This window comes from Palaemon carinicauda, chromosome 28 (genome assembly GCF_036898095.1).
Source record: "Palaemon carinicauda isolate YSFRI2023 chromosome 28, ASM3689809v2, whole genome shotgun sequence".
Taxonomy (NCBI): Eukaryota; Metazoa; Arthropoda; class Malacostraca; order Decapoda; family Palaemonidae; genus Palaemon; species Palaemon carinicauda.
In genome coordinates this window covers 53280893-53298729 of record NC_090752.1, presented here as the reverse complement: position 1 = coordinate 53298729, position 17837 = coordinate 53280893, and the positions used below count along the sequence as shown (strand labels likewise).

At 43.3% G+C, this 17837-nt stretch overlaps 1 long non-coding RNA gene across 1 annotated transcript in view; it reads right to left on the bottom strand.

Annotated features, from left to right (window-relative positions):
- Positions 1 to 2875: 2875 nt before the first annotated feature.
- Positions 2876 to 17837, bottom strand: part of LOC137622040 (uncharacterized) — a 68189-nt gene continuing 53227 nt past the window's right edge. Inside the window, exons 2-3 of the long non-coding RNA XR_011040335.1 lie at positions 8505 to 8671; positions 2876 to 4089 (exon numbers count right to left, since the gene is read on the bottom strand). This is a non-coding gene — a long non-coding RNA (uncharacterized lncRNA). The remainder of the gene's footprint in view (positions 4090 to 8504; positions 8672 to 17837) is intronic.

Below are 17837 nucleotides of genomic sequence, written 5' to 3'. Positions count from 1 at the left end.
CCCTGGAACACCTTGTCTCATTGCGTGATTAGTAGCAGCCACGCCATGTTTCACCACTCCTGCACCTGGTTGGTAGCTTCTGCTGCAAACTGCCGTGCCTCGGTAGCTTCTGGTTGACAGCTTTCCTGTCACATCCCGTAGGCACTTGATTGGGAGTTGCTCTATCCTGGTTGTCCCACTATTCCTCACTGCTGTCTGATCAGTTTGCTGCACCACACGTGATCTGCAATGTCATACGCCATTTTGCCAGCAATTATTTGGTAGCTGCTACTGCCTCATCTTGCCATCACCTGGTTGTTAGGGTGCATGCCTTGCCAACATTGGTTGGCAACTATCCCATCATGTCTAGCAGGGACTTTAATGGGAGCTGTCCTGGTACCTGGTTGGTAGATGCTGCTTTACTTTCTAGTTGGTAAATGCTGCATCAAGGTCTCGGTGGTTTGCCTCGAATCTTCTCTCTGGAAAAGAGTAATTATGAAGGTTAGACTAGCTATTTATGGGTTAATTGAACTGAAAACTAGTATTCTACTGCAGTGTTTTTCAAAGAATAAAATACCTTGATCATCATTTTCATGCTACTTAAAGATTTGAAATATTGAAGTTCGTAGAGGTTAAAATGGATGATTTTAAGAACGCAACTAGAGTAATAAGGTAAGAAAGGTAAAGAAAGCTCAACTTTGAGTGTAACATTTAAGGAGGAGATGTACCTGTCTTTTAAGTCAAGTTTTTAACTCTTTTACAGAGCTGGTAATTAATAACCCTGCAAGGTTACAAAAAATACTTTTGTCTTGCTTATATTATTGTGCACCGAATTAGATTGACTGATGATCTATCAACAGAATATAAAATTTCAAGTTGGGAATTATATCTAGCACTTGTTGCCTGAAGAAAGTTCACTTGTAAACATTTTTTTTCATAATTTTCAATTTCATCTTAGTTACTAATGTCTCCAGTGCTAGATGCCATACTTTAGTCAATTTATCTAGTCTAAGTTGTTTCATTCATGGCTTTACTACCATTAATAAATTTCTTTCTTACAGGAGCTGTATTGGAGTAATATAAAGGGAGCAGGCAGGAAAGAATAATGTGGATATAATTAGCATTACATGCATTTACTTTAATGTTAACTGGTTTTGTAAGAAGGCTGTTTTTTCAATAAATAGAAAATGACACTAAATATTAAATATCCTTCAATTATACAAAAATGGATATTGTATTATAAACAAATTTGGAAAAAGTTTAGTCTCAACTTGGGAAGGTGAAATAATAATCCAATTCTAGCAATATAAAATGTATAGCTATAAATTCCCTTGAGTACTTCAACATATTTGTACGAATGACAGTTTATTTCAGGAGAAATTAAACTTTCACAACATGGTGTATTGTAGGATAAACTTCATCTTTGATAGCTTTTCATTCTAAAAATGTCCCTGTATAGAGCAAAAACTATCTTACAAGGAAAACTAGCTACTGTATTCCAGAGGATTCAGAAATGAAATTTAACTAACTTAACAAGTACAAGGGTAACAGGACAGGCTACCATTATTCTCGTTCCCTTTACACAACTGAACTTTAGCAACCTTTAATTGAAGAACACTTCTCATATGAAGGAAAATTGCCACTTAAAGACAAATAATGGATATTAGCCCTTTTACCCCCATGGACGTACCGGTACGTCCTTGCAAAAAAAATGCTATAAAATTTTTTTTTTTCATATTTTTGAGAGAATTCAGGCATTTTCCAAGAGAATGAGACCAACCTGACCTCTCTATGACAAAAATTAAGGCTATTAGAGCAATTTAAAAAAATATACTGCAAAAAAAATAACCCCCTGGGGGTTAAGGGTTGGAAATTTCCAAATAGCCTGGGGGTAAAGGGGTTAGAAAAAAATTAGGGAAGTTCATCATAACCTACAATCTAATGTAGTTTTTTTTTTACTAAAAAAAACTTCATATTACATTACTTTTAAAAGTAACTAACATGCACTGATAAATTAATACATGTTTTTATAAAACAAATTAAAATGCAAGGAAAGTTTACGAGTATAAAATCCTCTTCATGCTTTTTAAATGAAGCAAATCAGTTTAGAAACAAAAAGGAGTACGAGTTTAACATAACCGAAAAAATAAAATTAAAACGAAGCAAAGTCATACTCCTTAACCTAGAGAATTTTTCAAAACTCATACCTCCATTCTACTAATATCTGTTTCAATAAGCAGACAAGAATATTTCTCTTGCAATATATAAACAACAAATTCAAAATTTATCTACAACCACACTTACTAATGCTGATAAAGTATTAAAATCTATAAAATGATGATCCTAATAAAAACATATTCTTTTCACATGGATGATGTACAATGACAAAGTATGCATTATTGATATGGACAGAATGACAAACAACTCTATAATCTGTGTGATGGTCTACCATTGCAACAAAATTGACCACAAATCCTTCAAAATAGTGTAGGTAAAATCCAAAGAACAGCCAATGTATGAAATTTCATATAACATATGCTAGGAGGATACCCCACAGTTGCACAAACTTTGTTAAATTTGAGAAGATGGAAGCTAGGATGGAAAAATGGAAGCTGAAACAGAGTTAGTCAACAGCTGAAAATTGAGTCGAGATAGATGTTCAAGGGATATTTATAAAGAACCCGAGTTCGAATAGACATTTGCAAAAGACCTTAGAGGTTGAAGATCTTGGAAGCCGAAGGGACATAAGTAAAGAAAATTTAGTTATCTACAATCCACTGAATGGGATTAGATGGTTGCTACCATCCAATTAAAGTATTAGGATGGGTTACATACTCAGTATTGGGATAAGGGAAGCTATTAATTGAAAAGGTAAAGTGACAACACAATGGATGGATAAATTAATCTTTTCATGTATTTACATCTACAAAAAATAATTTTTCTTCAATTAATCAGATGTTGGCAACAATATCACGAAAGAAGACTGACAGACAAGAAAAACTACCTCCCTTATTTCAAATTTATAGTACATGACATAGTTTGACTTCAAATTCCTTCAAACAGGAGGCAAGAGCTGCAATATGTTAGCATGACAACCAACCTAACTTATCAAGCAGTATGACATCTCCACACCATTCTTCTTCAAGTATGTTGGTATATCTTAACACTGAAAAGGACCTTAAACCCTTCAACCACATAATAGCTACTACTATGAAAAGACTCGCAGACATACTGATAGAAACAGCTAAATGATCTTTCTTAACATGTTCTACCTTTGTACCAAGTTTGAAGCAATGGGGCACTATACAGTATGTAACAAACTAATGGAAATATTACTCCTTACAGCTTTGTAAATGCAGGACTGAGTTCAAGACCTATAATTGTATACAGGAACTGTTTTGTCAAATATTAGGACAGCCTCTAAGCGACAAACTACTGCTGTACCTAAGTACCATACTGTTAGCAACAGAAAGTAACAAATAAAACCATACAAGATTCAATACTTCCCTACACACAAATGCTTACTATATCTCAAGATTCAAGAATGCATGAAAAACCTCTGTCTTAACTAATACTTTATGTCAGAATTCTCTAACTATTGTCTGTCAACTAAGCACTACAGCTATAGCTGATGTTAAGAGTAGGTAGAATAACCCAATACATTCAACTACTGTACATAAATAATTTCTAAAAAAATTCAACATTTGGAACCACGATGCCAGCTAGCATAGAGTTGACCTTATTAAAATTATGGAGCCCTTCTTTACAAATTTCTTATTCATTAAACTTGATAATTCTATACTTAATCATGGACACTAAATTAAACTTTTTGTACTAGGTTTTTCTTATAGATTTACCCTAATTATCAAAGACTAAAAATGCATTCAAATAACAATGTTACAAAATTATTAAAAAGTGTTACATATATTGCAGTGACCAGGAGTGTATTTTTAATCAAATATCATAAAACTTGCCTGTTGTATTCAGCATTTCCTTTTTATTTATCAATAGGTTATTAAATGTTTTTGAACTCGTCGAATTGTCAAATTCACTGTTACTATCCTAAATCATTTAGGATATTGATATGTCCCATGGATACATGTACAGCGTCTGAAAGAAAGAAAAGGACAAATGTAAAGTAATTTGTATTTCTCCTAACAATATAAACCTTACGCTCTTTATTAAGGAATATACTGGAAGTCTATAAGACTTCTTTAATGAGATATAACTACCCCACCGCTAGTTAACGATGGGGCTAGGGGGTAGTACCGGCTATGCCGCTCACACACGCACAAACACACACACACACACGTGTTGTCTCGTTACTTTTGATTGCAGAGGGACAGGTGATGGCAGGCCAAACTTGTATAAAGAGCTCAAGGTTTGTATCATTAGAAAAAATACCAATTATTGTAAAATATGTTATTTGTTCCATTACTAAATGCAAACCCTTTCCCTCTTTATTAGGGAAGACTCAACCCTGAGGCATGAGCTAATTTAATCCCCTAGAAAATTGGGGATGAAAAAGTAAGTAGGATAGCCAGTATCAACCCCTACTCCCCTGCTAACTAGCGATGGGGTAGTTATACCTCACTAAAAGTCTTGTAGCTAGTCTTCTAGCTTCGCTAAAAGCATATTCCCCAATAAAGAGCGACAGGCTTGTATTTAGTGACAGAACAAAATAAAATTTAAAACAGTAACCTTTATATCATAATTCTGGTGTAAAGAAATCCACAGATATAGATACATGCATACATTATATGTTGGAGCTAGAGTTGCAATCATACAGTATTTCTCAAAGTTTTGCTCAAGATTGTAAAACTCTAAATGCAAGTTATAAGAACAGTGATAATATGCTTATAATAAAAATGAAGTCATGATCATAGTAACATACTGAGTAGTACTGTATTAGTAATAGTGTAATTAAATACAGTAAAGTGATGAAATAAGAAGAATGGCAAGCGTAGTAAATATTACAGAGGTGATACGAGTCACAACAGATGGTAAGGGTACAGTACTTTTCAAGGATGGATGGTGGGGAGTGAGGGGAGCTTTGGAAGAACCTGTTAAGGGGAGAAGATCAAGAGAGGGGGCAGGGATTTAGATGGCGAGATAATGTGAAGGATGACATGGAGAGAAGAAGTTTGGTGGAAGAGGATGTCTTTGATAGAAGGCATTGGAGAGGGCGCATCAGGCAACCAACCCCTTAATGTAAGGATAACAATGGGGAAGAATAATTAAATACAGTACAGTATATATACTGTATGCATATAAATAAATGTATCAATGACAATAATTGAAAACCCCACATATTACAACCATCATTTCCGTGTTGTCCCATACCTTGCATTCCATCTCAAATCCTTTATGAATACGTATATTGATTAGAACCCATTCTCCTGATGGTTAACAGATTTATGTTGGATGGGTTCATTTTCATCAATGCCTGCATCTTGGCTGTGATAAGGTACTCCACACCACAAACCCATGCAAGAGAGAAGGTATGTAAGAGAATTTTCCCCCTTTTTAGTTTTAAAATATTCATCTAAATATTTGCTAGTGTTCCTGGATAAAAGGTTCACCAGAAAGTGATTAATGGAAGATTAGGCTCTTAAAATTTCCTACAGTACCATATAGCAGCCTAATACTATCCAGACATTAAAATCATCAAGAGCTAAATCATCCTGATCTAAAGGAATAAAGGTCAAACAAGCAAAGACCCATGCTTTGAACCGTTGCCACTCTCGATAGGCCAATGCCTTTAGACCCTTGAAAGTAGAGAGCTATCATCACTTACCAATTGTTAATACAACCTGAATGTCCGGTTCTCAAAAGTAGAATCTATAGTCGCCGCAGAGATTTCGGGCAAAACAAGACCCGGCCCCGATGATGTCATAACCAATAATGTAGTCTCCTGCGTTTACAGCGGTCACAAAACTTCACCTTTAAGTGATTATAAGTTGGAATAGCTTGAAATTTGTATGGGATGTATTGTGACCGCTGCTAACATGTGAGACAACATAATTGGCTATGCCGTCATCAGGGAGTTGTGATTATTTCGCCCGGAATCTTTGCGGCGACCATAATTCAGCAAGTGTCAGGTACATGTACCGAGATGAAATAAGTTGGACTATGCGAGAAATATTTAGCAAAAGGTAAAGAGGTGTATGTTGCATTTATGGATCTGGAGAAAGCGTATGATAGAGTTAATAAGGAAGCAATGTGGAATGTGATGAGGTTATATGGAGTTGGTGGAAGGTTGTTGCAAGCAGTGAAAAGTTTCTACAAAGGTAGTAAAGCATTGTGTTAGAATAGGAAATGAAGTGAGTGATTGGTTGCCGGTGAGAGTGGAGCTGAGACAGGGATGAGTGATGTCGCCGTGGTTGTTTGACTTGTATGTTGATGGAGTGGTGAGAGAGGTGAATGCCTGAGTGCTTGGACGAGGATTAAAACTGGTAGACGAGAATGACCATGAATGGGAGGTAAATCAGTTGTTGTTTGTGGATGATCCTGTACTGGTTGCAGACACAGAAGAGAAGCTTGACTGACTAGTGACAGAATTTGGAAGGGTGTGTGAGAGAAGGAAGTTAAGAGTTAATGTTGGTAAGAGTAAGGTTGTGAGATGTACGAGAAGGGAAGGTGGTGCAAGGTTGAATGTCATGTTGAATGGAGAGTTACTTGAGGAGGTGGATCAGTTTAAGTACTTGGGGTCTGTTGTTGCAGCAAATGGTGGAGTGGAAGCAGATGTATGTCAGAGAGTGAATGAAGGTTGCAAAGTATTGGGGGCAATTAAGGGAGTAGTAAAAAATAGAGGGTTGGGCATGAATGTAAAGAGAGTTCTATATGAGAAAGTGATTGTACCAACTGTGATGTATGGATCAGAGTTGTGGGGAATGAAAGTGATGGAGAGACAGAAATTGAATGTGTTTGAGATGAAGTGTCTAAGGAGTATGGCTGGTGTATCTCGAGTAGATAGGCTTAGGAACGAAGTGGTGAGGGTGAGAATGGGTGTAAGAAATGAGTTAGCAGCTAGAGTAGATATGAATGTGTTGAGGTGGTTTGGCCATGTTGAGAGAATGGAAAATGGCTGTCTGCTAAAGAAGGTGATGAATGCAAGAGTTGATGGGAGAAGTACAAGAGGAAGGCCAAGGTTTGGGTGGATGGATGGAGTGAAGAAAGCTCTGGGTGATAGGAGGATAGATGTGAGAGAGGCAAGAGAGCGTGCTAGAAATAGGAATGAATGGCGAGCGATTGTGACGCAGTTCCGGTAGGCCCTGCTGCTTCCTCCGGTGCCTTAGATGACCGCGGAGGTAGCAGCAGTAGGGGATTCAGCATTATGAAGCTTCATCTGTTGTGGATAATGGGGGAGGTTGGGCTGTGGCACCCTAGCAGTACCAGCTGAACTCGGTTGAGTCCCTTGTCAGGCTGGGAGGAACATAGAGAGTAGAGGTCCCCTTTTTGTTTTGTTTCATTTGTTGATGTTGGCTACCCCCAAAAATTGGGGGAAGTGCCTTGGTATATGTATGTATGTATCCTTGGCAATTACCTAATGTCATGCCTGACCTCAACATCACTGGATTTCATAAAACTTCAAAGATGATGGTTTAGGAAATACAAATATATCTCCTCTCCATGAGTTTGCCAGGGGTAGATGAAAAACCTAGAATGACAATTTGTCTTCATCATCAGGTCTCAATTTTACGACTAAAGCTTCCTTCAGTTATACTAACTACTCCTACTTCAAAATCTAGCAAACCTAGTCATGACTACAGAATGGGAGGATTCATCCTTTAATGATGAGGGTGTCTGGAGTTTCTCACTGTTCCACTAATAACACATGACCTCTTAGCATTGTTAAAAGAAAGAGCCCTTTTAGTCGAGACTAGAAAATGCTGGCTGCCTGTCTGGAAATGCCTTGGCCAAACAAATAACTGGATAAGGGACTTTTAAGTGTATCCACACGATCAGGCAATGCTTACGGACATACATTAATACAAAACAAAAATGGGTGGCATGAATAAGCGGCGATGACATCATAGTGCAAAATCCAGTCATGAATCTGGCACCAGTGCCTAGCACCCTGGTCTCTATACCTTCTCTCACTGGATAAAGTTGAAAAATTGTCTACACGTGTTAGACTCAATCGAACTATGGTGTCAGAGCTGGTTGAATTCAGTCTCATCAGCAAGATAATGAAATCAAAAAAAGGTTCTCTGCAGCATTATAATAGCTAGGCTTTACTAGAAAAAGAAGTGCATACAAAAGATGGTATAAGGAGTGGTTACTTAGAAGAACTACAAGGGAAGGCCATGTAACTATTTAACATGAACAGCAAGATAGCTATTAATCAGACTAGATAAAGTACATGAGAATGGACGAACACATTTTGCAATATTTAGAGAAGTCTAACCATTTATAACCCTATAGAACATTTACAATATATGATGGACATGACCAAAAAAACTAATAGCCACATGTTACAATTTTATGAGAAAGAAATGTTACTACTCAAATTGTGTACCTACCAGCATTGTTACTTGCCCGAACTACAGACAATTTATCAGCAGCAAGGGGTGTTCTCACTTAAGATGTCATCGGTGTTTATTGCCTCTCCATCACGTTCTGATAATGTTCGCTGGCCCAGCTAGCACTGCCTGGTCGTGTGGACTGCCCCTACAATAGTTTTCATTTCCTGCAATAAGAAGAGACATCAATGGAGGAGTAAGAAGACAAGGATATGATAGGAGACCTGTATGCCTACTCATGAGCACATCTTACAAAAAAAGGAGGTAGAATATTGAAAAGTACTTTACACATGAACAACATATTAAACATGGACGAGTTATTGCGACGAGATGCAAAGCTACCAGGACTTTGTAAAAATCAAGACAGACACTGATCCGACCTAGAGTTATACCGTGCATTTCCCTCAGTAGTTACAAGCAACTTCCATCAGAAACTGAAGATGGTTTCGGTAACTTTTTCCAATCTTGGAACGGAACTGTTACATCTGCTGCCAAGTAAAGAACTTTTCTTGTTGACATTCCCAGTCTCTCTATTGTCTGCCTGTCACTGTTCATTTCTTTACTGTAAGAATGGCATCTTGAAAATCGTAAAGAGGCAGTGAGAAAGGTGACCATTCTCTAATATACCACAGGGAGAAAGTGAAGGTACTTCAGCAGTCTCAGTCATAAAAGTAAAATAATCTGGCAAATTGCATCAAGGATACTAGGTTCTGGAAGAGTCGTCTTCAAGTCAGGGTGTAAAGAACAGTTTTGGTACAACTATGAGCATATCAACATACATACACAGTAATCATGTTGTCTAGGCTCAAGGACAATATGATACACAGTAATCATGTTGTCTAGGCTCAAGGACAATATGCCCAATTAATTCTCAATACTTCGCCATCATATTGCCCAAATGTTAATTTCCAATCTTTAAGGATTATCAAACATAAAAATTTGCACTTTATCATATTTACTAAAATATAATATCCCTAGTAATGAAATAATTCATTAACGTTCTTTTGAGCATATCCAAAATCCAAGGAAAGGACACTGATTTTTATTAGGTACAGATGGTTCAAAAAGTATACCAGGAGTAGGAGCTGCCGTTTTTCAGATAAAGAAAGCAATATAAAAGTCTTCATTCACAGCTGAACTTTCATCCATGCCAATGGCTCTCAACAATATCAGAGAACCAAAAACTCAAATCAGCAGTTTTCTGCAATTCCTGCAGGGATCTATATACTGTAGCTAAATAGACATTCCTTAACAGGCATATTCAAAACATTAAATGTTAAATTATATGAACTAACTAGTGGATACAATAACATCTTGAATGACTGTTTTTGGTAGTACAAGAGCTGAAAGAGAACATTATATTCAAGACCTTATAGCTGTAAAATACTGTTCAGTACTTAATTTGGGATTGACAAATTCCATCTAAGCAGGAACAACAATGGTCATCTGAAAGGAAAATAGTTTAGCAGATAGAGGGAATCTTTAGACAAATTGTGCCTTTTATCATAAAAGCATGAGAATTTGCACCATGTTAGATGATATGAGGACTATATTTAGCTATTGAGGCATTTCAGATTTGTCCCATGGATGCATGGGCATCCACTCGAAGAAAAGGATGCTGCAGCCCACATTCATGTGTTGGATTGTGCATATTTTAGTTCCTTGAAGCATTAATAATCATTATAGTTCACTAAGCATGTTAAAACTTGTGTATAACATGTACAGTACATGAACTAGACTGGTATTATTGATCTGCAATTATTGATTGTGATCTTTTTATTTCAAAACATATCTTAGTCAACTTAATAGTGAAGACAAAACCGTGTAGTCACTTCTTTGCTACCACTTTTCTATGAATCTGCCCCTTCAAAAAACATGATTTGGCATTCAATGGATGTAGATAAAATACCTGTTAATGCCCTTAACCCTAAGAAGTCATCACAATAGAACAACCTCTTTATGCAACAGTAGAGCAAAATCAATGGGCATTGCCAACAAACTATGGTGAGGAGTTCTTTGTAGTCTTATTGGGGCTTCACATTGAAAAATGTATTGCTCAAAGTCTTAGAAGGCAGGAGTTGCCTCACCTTGAACAGTTGATTCCTGAAAGTCCCTCATGTAACTCACACTTGCATGCTCATCAAGTTACAATTGCCAGTCTCAATTTTCTCCTTCACAAGGCATAAACTCGTTACAGTAGCAGTATAAATGAAAATGGCAGTCTTTCAAAGACTGGTGCAAGCAAAGAGCTTGAGCAAAATGAGACATTTGGAAGTAAATTGCATTTTTCCCAACAATACAAACCTGTAGCTATTTATAGGGGTATTACTTTCGGCAAAGCTTAGAGGATAAGCCATTAGAATTTAGCAAGGGTTAACAACCCATCCCGCTAGTTAGCGGGGGGTACTCCTCTCACTCACATACCTGTGACTGTGCTTCACTTTGCTTGGATGGCGGGCAAATCTGTATAAATAGCTACAGATCTGTATCGTAAGGAAAAATACAAATTACTTCCAAATTTGTCACTTTTTCTGTACCTGGAATACAATTCTACGCTATTTATAGGGGTTAACTCACCCCTGCCATGGCTTTTTGGCTTTGCAGGGGAGTCCTTATGTGTAGGTTAGTACAGAAATAAAAAAACCCTAACACCTAACTAAACCTTGCTAAGCATGGTCGGCGTCCTTTACAAGCTGAGTACTGTATTGAAATATGACAAAATCGGAGATAATTTGTATTTTTTACTAACCATACAAATCTTAGCTATTTACATAGGGTATTACTTTCGGCGTAGCTGAAATGACGAGCCATTAGATTTCAACGAAGGTTAAACTACCCCCGCGCTAGTTAGCACGGGGGTACCCCCCCCCCCCCCACACTGGTGAGCTGCCTCACTTCACTTAGAGGTAGGACTTGTCTTGGGGGACAGGGCTGGTGGGCAAATATGTGTAAATAGCTAAGGTTTGTATGGTTAGGAAAAATACAAATTATCTCCGAATTTGTCATTTGTTTCGTAACCGAAATACAAACCACGCTTTTTACATAGGGTGACTTACCCTTAGGTAGGGTGGAAAGTCCCCAGCCTTACTGGCTTTGGCTTACCCGGGGACTCAGAATCCGAGTGAGCAGCACTCGAGAAAAAGAGTCCCTGCACCTCACAAGTTTCTTGCTACGCAAGAAACGTGCGGCCTACATAAGCTTTGTGTGGAGGGGAGAAGTGTGACTTGTCCTAGGAAGTCGACCTGAAGTCCTTTAGCTGGAATTCTAGGCTAGGACGTTCCCAATACCACCTCGTCAGGGTATGGGGGACGCAACAGTATTAACTTAATACTAGGAACACAAGGAAGCATGGTTTACCTGCAGAGGTTTGAGGTCAGCTATGCAGAAAACCCAGGATGCTGCTTTCCCCAAGCGAGGGGAGGATGAAGAAAGAAGTAAGGGCCAGACATACTTCTTTCATTCATGCAGTCTAAAACCTGGTAACAATGCCCTCAACCTTCTGCTACCAGTCCATTAAGGAGCCTGAGGTTAGACCAGCTGTTGTGTAGCCACCACAGGGCCGATAGAAAACGTATCGAGGCTCCTGTGGGTCACGTCCTGCAGGTAGTGGGCTGTGAAGGTCGTTTAACGCTTCCAGACTCCGGCTTGTAGCACCTGCGTCACAGAGTAGTTCCTCTTGAAGGCCAGGGACGTTGCAATGCCTCTAACATCGTGTGCTCTAAGGCGACGTGACGGAGGAGGGTCTGGATTCAGGGCGTGATGGATGACCCTTTGAATCCAGGCTGAAAAGGCATTCTTGATGACCCTCCTCTCCGTCCTCCCTGTGCTCCCAAACAGGGCTCGCTCGTGAGGACGAACTGCAGCTGTTCTTTAAGATAACCCCTCCGACTCCTTACTGGGCATAGTAGGAGAAGGTCTGGGTCATCTGTTACAGAACAAAGACTCGAAATCCTGAAGGAGTCAAACCAAAGGTCCAGGACTCCAAGATTTTGAGTCTAGTAACCAACTCAGGGACGAACCTGAACGTTACCTCCACCTATCCTCTTGAATGGGCGACGTCGTACGAGAGACCATGAAGTTCGCTGACACACTTGGCCGAGGCCAGAGCGAGCAGGAGCACTGTCATCCAAGACAGGTGACGATCAGAAGCCTGGCATAATGGTTCGCAAGGAGATCTCTTAAGAGCCCTAAGAGCCTGAACCATGTTCCAAGGAGGAGGTTACACTACCGACTGGGGGCAGGTAAGTTCGTAGTTTCGTATGAGCGAAGAAAGATCCAATGAGGAGGAAAAGTCTATTCCTTTCAGCCTGAAGGCCAGGCTTAAGGCTGAGCGATAGGCTTCCACCGCCGAGAGCGAAAGGCGCATTTCCTCCTGCCGATATACAATAACTCCGCTATTGCTGGAATAGTGGCATCAAGGGGAGAGGTACCTCTCCCACGACACCAACCACAAAAGACTCTTCACTTCGCCTAGTAGACCCCTGCGGATGACTTTCGCAGGTGTCGAGACATCCGCGCCGCAACTTGTTGCGGAACGCCTCTCTCTGTGAGGAGATGCTGGATGGTCTCCAGGCGTGAAGCCGAAGTGATGCTACGGCTTGTGGTAGATGTTGCAGTGTGGTTGTTTGAGTAGCTCGTGTCGTGGGAGAAGCTCTCTCAGGAGTTCCATCAGGAGATGCAGAAGTTCCGGGAACCACTCTGCATGATGCCGCAGCGGAGCTATCAGAGTCATCGACAGGTTGACCGATAGTCTGGTCTTGTTGAGCCCCTTCTCAACAGACAGAACGGTGGGAAGACGTAGACATCGATATTTTCCCACCGTTGTAGGAAGGCATCTTGCCACAGTGCCTTGGGGTCTGGGACTGGGGAGTAGTACAGCGGCAGCCTGAAATTCAAGGCTGTCGCAAACAGGTCCACAAGGTCAGGATTCGTTGGCTACCAGGGGGGGCCGAAGACCACTCGGTACTCTCTATCTGTGAGGCCCTGCTCAGACTGTAGGAGAGCACATTCCTTTGCCCGGAATGAAGTGAGCCGATAGGGTATTGAGTGGACTTCGGTTCATCTCAGTATCTCTACTGCAAGATGAGAAAGCTGTTATGAAAAGGTTGTTGAGAAAAGCCACTACTGTGGAGTTGTCCTTCATGGAGTGACTCGCCAAGGTCTGTTGGAAGTGTTGAAGGGCCAGAATACGGCCTTCATTCCTAGCAGATTGATGTGGAGGTACCCTTCTGGTTCTGACCATAGGCCTGATTCAGAACGTGCCCCCCCCCCCCCCCCCCTCCTTCTTTTGACGAGTCCGAGAAAAGCATCAAATGCGGGGGAAGGACGAGAAGATCCATTCCCTTGCAAAGGTTTCCGTAGGTCAACTACCACTGCAGGTCCATTTGTTCCGCAGGTCCCAAAGGGACCAGAATGTCCGGGGAATCGTTGTCTTGATTCCCCAGGGACTTGAGCCGCCGTTGCAGGGATCTCATTCTGAGGCGGCCGTTTGGAACTAGACGGGTCAGGGAGGAAAGGTGACCTAGGAGACGTAACCAAGATTGGGTTGGAAGCTCTCCTCGTCTGAAGAAAGGTTCTGCGACTCTCCTCAGCCTTGCTATCCTGACATCTGATGGGAAGGCTTGGAGATTGGAGTCTAATATCATGCCTAGATATCCCAGTTGTTGAGATGGAAGCAGAGAAGACTTCTCGAGAATTACCATGATTCCTAGATCTTGGCAAAGTCCCAGAAGCTTGTCTCGGTGTCGAAGAAGGGTCGATTCCGAGACTGGCTGGGTTAGCCAGTCATCCAGAAAGCGAAGGAGACGGATGCCGCTCCTGTGCGGCCATGAAGATATCAGGGTGAACACCTGCGGTGCTGTGGCGAGATTGAAACAGCACCTTGAACTGGTATATCTTGTTGTCTAGGCTGAATTTCAAGTACTTCCAGGAAGACAGATGGATTGGGATCTGGAAGTACCCGTCCTTCAGATCCAGTGTGCAAATGAAGTCTTGTGGTCTCACTACAAGCCTGATTGACTCTGCTGTCCCACGCTGAACGAAGTTTGTTCGACAAACTTGTTCAGGGCTGAGAGGTCGATGACAGGTCTCCAGCCTTCAGACGCTTTCTTACAAGAAAAAGTCTACTGAAGAAGCCGGGGGGGGGAGCCGTCGATGACCTTTTGGAGAGCATCCTTCTAGAGCATGGTCTCGACTTCTGCCCAAAGGGCTAGCCCCTTTGCCGATCCCATGGCATAGGAACTCAGCAACACTGGATTCGCTGTCAGTGGAGGTAGAGATGTAAAGAACAGGACGCGATATCCTTGGCTGATCACGGAGATTGTGCAGGAATCGGCCCCGAGTTGCTGCCATCTGAACGCGCAACCTTAGGCATCCCCCCACTGGGGACCATGCAGGAGGGTTGCCAATCCTAGCGTTTGCGGCCTCGGCCGCTCCCTCTAGGATTATAGCCTCCCCAGGAGGACTTCCCGCCCTTCTTGTCTCTGACAAGAGGGGGCTGCTGTTTAGACACCTTGTCTTAGCTGCTGGGGCTGGCACCCATGTCCTAGGCTGACGAGGCTGTTGTTGTTGAGGCGCTGGAGGTTTGTAGGGTCCGGATGTAAGCGCCTTTGGAGGAGCGAAACTTAATTCGACTTTCTCCACCTCTCAGCTGTCCGTTCCCCGTCCTTGGGCTCAAAACAAGGTCTTTCCAAGGATGGAAGTGTGTTTGAGCTTGCCGACATCCATGGTTGGGACTTCCGAGAGGAACCTCTCGGTCACTGCATCTCAATGCTTCAACATCGAGTTTGCCCACAAATTCGAAACTTGGTGAGCCGGGAAACGATGGTGCTCGTGCCCGAGAGGAGGAAAGTTTCCAGGACCTTCCTGGAGCTCTCCTTGGAAAAATTCTCGAATCGCAACAGGATGCCCAGAGAACCAAGCCAGACGACCACCCACGAAGTGGCCTGCATGGCACACTTTGCGGCTTTCTCCTGGCTTAAGATCTCCCAAGTCGAGAATGTCACCTGCCGGGCGGAGAATTTCTCAAGAGAAAAATTCCCTGGTAAGCCCCTTCCACGGAATGGTGGAGAGGAAGGGCTAAACCAGGTTCCCCCATGATCTCGAAGTACCTCCTCTGCTGACGGCTGACAGACGCAGTGTCAGCGACTCCCGCTGGAGGGAAGGGGATCGGACGATCCTCAGGAGTAGATATGATGGGGCCTGCCTGAAAAGGAGAAGAATGTTGCCCAGACCTCTCTGAAGCTTCTTCCTGCTCCTGCACGTGCGCTGCTTTGCTTCTACAGTTGAGAGATCATGCCGCCAACGATCTGGAAGTACGCGCTCCAGAAGACTCACCAGGCTGCCCGTGTTGTGAAACCCGACGGGAATCGCGGACAAAATCGCGCTGACGCGATGGAAAACCGTTGGTTCGCGTGTGGGCGAACATGGGTGCGCATGTGCTTGGGCGCGCAGGCACGTGGGCGCGCGGTCGTAAGGGCGAGCGCAGGTGGCAGGGACTGGCGCTCGCGCGATGGAAAACCGTTGGTTGGCGCGCGGGCGAACATGGGTGCACATGTGCGCGGGCGCGTGGTCTTAAGGGCGAGCGTAGGTGGCCGGGAGACCGATGGCGCGTAAGCGAGCGATGGCTCATAGGCAGGCGAAGGCGCGTTGGTGAGCAATGGCGCGTAGCGACCGATCGCGTACAGGAGTTAAAGCGTAGGCGCGTAGGAAACCTACAACGATATAAGCGTTGGTGCGTTGAAAACGCTTGCGCGCAGGCGAAGAATCGCGCGGGCGCATAGGAGATCGCTGGCGCGCAAGGAGAGCCCAGGGGTGCCTGTGAGCGCCCGAGCGCTAGCTTAGGAGTCTCCTGGGCGGCGCGGTGTGAAGTGGAAGCGTGCTGGTGCGTTTGCGCGCTGGAACTGGAACCGCGCGTGGGCACACTTGGCGCGAAACTCAGAAGGGCACTGCGAGTCCAGAAGAACCTGTGAGCGCCTGTGCGCTAGCGTAGGAACTTCTTGAACTGCGCGCGACGAGGCAGGAACCGGGAGATCGTAAGTGCGTAGTTGCGTGGCCAGAAGATATCAGCAAGGGTGCAGAACCAGAGAGATCGTTGGCGAGGAGGCGAAGGAATAAACTCCTTGTCTGCGCTCGGATCCGAAGATCGTGGCGCAAGGGCGAACGTTGGCACGCATTGCGCACATCAGAAAATGGCGATCAGATGTGCGCCGGCGAGCAGGCGATCGTGGGCGTTCAGGAGACCGTTGGTGCACAAGGCACATAGCCGCACAGAAGGTCCCAGAAGCGTTGGCGATCAGGAGATCTACGGCGAGACTCGGCTACAGGAGATCGCTGGAGTGTTGATTCAGCAAAAGACTGACCCACAGCAGGAGAGTATTTGCAAAATACTGCACGCGAGCGAGCAGGAGAACGAGGTTGCACAGGTAAAAAACCTGGCACTAAGGGACTTACTCACATTGTGAGATAAGCCCTTAGCCCCGAAGGGACCGGTGCCCGTCGGAAAACGAGGTGGAGTGGTGCCCACTGCGCATCTGCGTCCAGGAACGGAGATGGAAGACAAGAAGGTCTGGCAGGTGTCGGAGATCGCGAACGATCTGCCGAAAGGTCTAGCTAAGCAGCTGTAACGGTCTGTTCTCATCGAGGAGGATCCTCTGCGGCTGAAGATGAAGACGACCACGAACAGTAGCACCATCATCAGTCCTCCGAAGAGGAGTCTCTGTTAGTGAACTCCCCCGAGGGGGAGAGACACTCGAAGGAGAGACCGTTGGACTCAGGTGCCCCCTCGAAGGATGTTCGGAGGGGGGAACTGAGCCTTCAGCAACATCAGCAACAACAGCAGGGGAGTCCTCCGAAGAGGAGTCTCTATGAGCATCCTTCTCGCGAAAGAGAGAGAACACTTCGTAGAAGAGACCAGAAGAACTGATGAAGGCGCCCTTTAGGGCCGTTGGATCAGCAAGCTGACCATAAAGAGAAACACTCCGAAGAGGAGCTCCTGCAGCTGCCCAGCCCCTTGAGCGTAGCTGCAAGTGCGACCGCTCAGCACCAAGAGCATAATCGCACGAATTCCATGGTCCGGCCTTGCAACCGCTCAGCCCCTAGAGCATGGTTACAAAAGCAGTCGCTCAGCACCAAGAGAATAACCGCCTGAGGACCAGGAAAAAACCAACCAGGAATTATTAAGGTAAGAGAAGTTGCCCTCCCTGAAGGGGAAAAAACTCATACCTGGGAAGGGAACCTCCCTCGGTAGGGAAGTTACCCACCCATGGAGGCGAACCTCCTGAGCATTCTAAATGAACTAAGGAGCTGACAGTTGTCACGGGAGAACTTCTAGAA